Source organism: Pogona vitticeps, chromosome 10 (assembly GCF_051106095.1).
Source record: "Pogona vitticeps strain Pit_001003342236 chromosome 10, PviZW2.1, whole genome shotgun sequence".
In the NCBI taxonomy this organism is placed as follows: domain Eukaryota; kingdom Metazoa; phylum Chordata; class Lepidosauria; order Squamata; family Agamidae; genus Pogona; species Pogona vitticeps.
Window position 1 is genome coordinate 15,786,905 of NC_135792.1, and position 2,731 is coordinate 15,789,635.

The window sequence follows — 2,731 nt, forward strand, 5'->3', positions numbered from 1 at the left end:
TGCATTTCCCAGTGTGCTTGAGCTTGACCGGTTGCTATTCCATGGGGACAAGGAGAACAACACACCCTTCCCACAGTTAAAGCGTGCTGCTTATATATCACCCTGCTTAAAGGTCTCTCAGAATTACAATTTAATTATGCATGCTACATATTGATCTCCCAGCAAACTGGGCACTCAGTTTGCCAACCTTGGAAGGATGTCAGATTGAGTCACCTTGAGCCAGCTACCTGAGCCCATGAATAAACTCAGATTGTGAGCAGAGTCTTCACTGCAGTACTGTAGTTTAACCACTGCAACATGAGGCTCCTATGTGGTTTCCTTCAGGTTACATGGATTTGCTGACACAAGTTCTGAATGGTTTGTAATTTGTAGAAATCTAGTACCCACCACAGCAACACAAGGTATTTCTAAGGTATAATGTGAGTTTTGCACTAAGATTCAAGAGACTTGGGTTCAAATTCTTGAACTCAGTCGAAACTCTTGGAGGGTGGCTGTTGTTGCTACATGCCATCAAGTTGTCTCCAGCATACGGCAATTCTATGAATGAGTGATCTCCAAAATGCCCTGTCCTCAAAAGCACTGCTCTTGCAAACTGAAGCTTGTGGCTTTCTTCAGGAAGTCAATCCATCTCATATTTGCAGAAGCAGGTGATACCTTTTCGGACAACTGAAAAGAATAAACTTTCTTTCTTTCTTTCTTTCTTTCTTTCTTTCTTTCTTTCTTTCTTTCTTTCTTTCTTTCTTTCTTTCTTTCTTTCTTTCTTTCTTTCTTTCTCTCTCTCTCTCTCCCCTCCCTTCCATTTATATACTGCCCCATTAGTACATAGCACTATCCTGAGCAGTCAACAATACATTGGTGCCTCGCTTAACTACGATAATCCGTTCCAGGAAAATCGCAGTTAAGTGAAAACATCGTAAAGTCAAATAAAAACCCCATTTGAAACACATTGAAACCCGTTCAAAGCGTTCCAATGGGGTAAAAACTCACCATCCAGCAAAGATCCTCCATACGGCGGCCATTTACGCTGCCTGTATAGCAAGGAATCCGTCCCTAAACACAGCAGGGAGCCATTTTAATTACCCAGTGGCCATTTTGAAACCGCCGATCAGCTGTTAGAAAAACATCGTTTTGCGAAGAATCGGTTCCTGAAGCAGGGAACTGATCATCGCAAAGCGAAATTCCCCCATTTAGACCATCGTTTTGTGATCGCAATTGCGATAGCAAAAAGATTGTCATGAAGCGGAGTCATCGTAATGTGGGGGAATCGTAAAGCAAGGCGCCACTGTATAATAATAAAACACTTAGAAGAGAATTATCATTAAAATCAACTCCTGAACCAAATAAAAACAAATACTACTAAAAGTAGAAGAGGCTTGTTTTGTAAATGCAGGAATAGGACAGGAGACATAGGGTCTGGCTGGATTGTATAGAAAGGCTTCTCTATAAAGAAAATTCTTCAGAAGCCTTTTGAATGTTAGGAGAGAGACAGCCAGATGCAGCTTCACTGGCAGCTGGTTCCAAAGTGTTGGTGCCACTGCAATGAAGGCCTGGCCCCTTGTGGCCGACCTCCTGGCCTACCTCAGAGTAGCCACCTGGAGGAGCAACTGCCTAGAAGGATCTGGTGGTATAGGTAGTTACTCTTGGGGAAAGACGGTCCAACAAGAAATGTGGTCCCAAACTGTGGATGGCTTTGTATGTGAGCATCGAAACCTTGAATATGATCTGGGAAACAACAGGTAACCAGTGGAGGTGAGCCAGCACTGAGGCGAGGTGATCAAACTTGTTCACACCAGCCCCAGTTTGGCTGCTGCATTCTAGGCCTGCTACAGTCTCCAGGTCAGTGTCATGGGAAGCCCCATGTAGAGAGCATTACTGTAGTCAGTCTCGGAGATGACCAGTGCCTGCCTCAGTGTCCGTAAGGATCCCTATCTAGGTAAGTCTAAGTCTTGGGCAACGAGTCTAAGTTGGTTGAAGGCTGCTCTGGACATAGCTGGGAATTGCAAAACAGTGCCGGGTCCAGGAGCATGCCAGGATGATGTACCTGGTCCCTAAACAGGAGGGCCATGCTATCCGGTCTAGGGGTAACGCCACCCAACCTGAGTGGCCCCTCAAGGGCAAGATTTCTGTCTTGTCTGGTTTCACATTGAGCCTATTAGTCTTTTCTTTCTGTCCATGGCGTTTTCTTGGCAAAGATACCGGAGTGGCTTGCCAGTTCCTGCTCCAGGTGGATCGCATTTAGTCCGAACTCTCCACGATGAGAGCATAGCTTCTCTGAATTACTCAACCCCCTTCGCCGCCACAACAAGGCAGCAAAGCCGTGAAGGGGCAGCTAGTCTCATAAAACGCCCAAAGTAGGACAGTCTCAATTTCGTCGTTTTTACTTCCAGAGGAAGTTCAAGTACTTTGAAGAGCTTGGCAAAAGACAGAAAAGGAGCGAGGCAGATTTTCCAAGTTCTGCCCTTTGGTGGAGCTTTGAGCGGGTCTCCTAATCAAGCAAAATATTTGCCAAACATTCTTTTTCAGCGCCAGCGCTTAAGCTTCCACCTTCAATTGCCCAAAAAAGTTCCACGGGCAGTTTAATACACCCGACTGGCCAGCAGAGGCCGCTGCTGAGCTCAAGTCTCCCTTCCAGGAAAAGCCCAGTTCTGGAACGGGCGGGGCTGAAGTGAGGAGATCTCAAGATGGCGACTTTACCCCTCCTCCTCCTCCCGTCCTGCCCTGCGGCGACCGG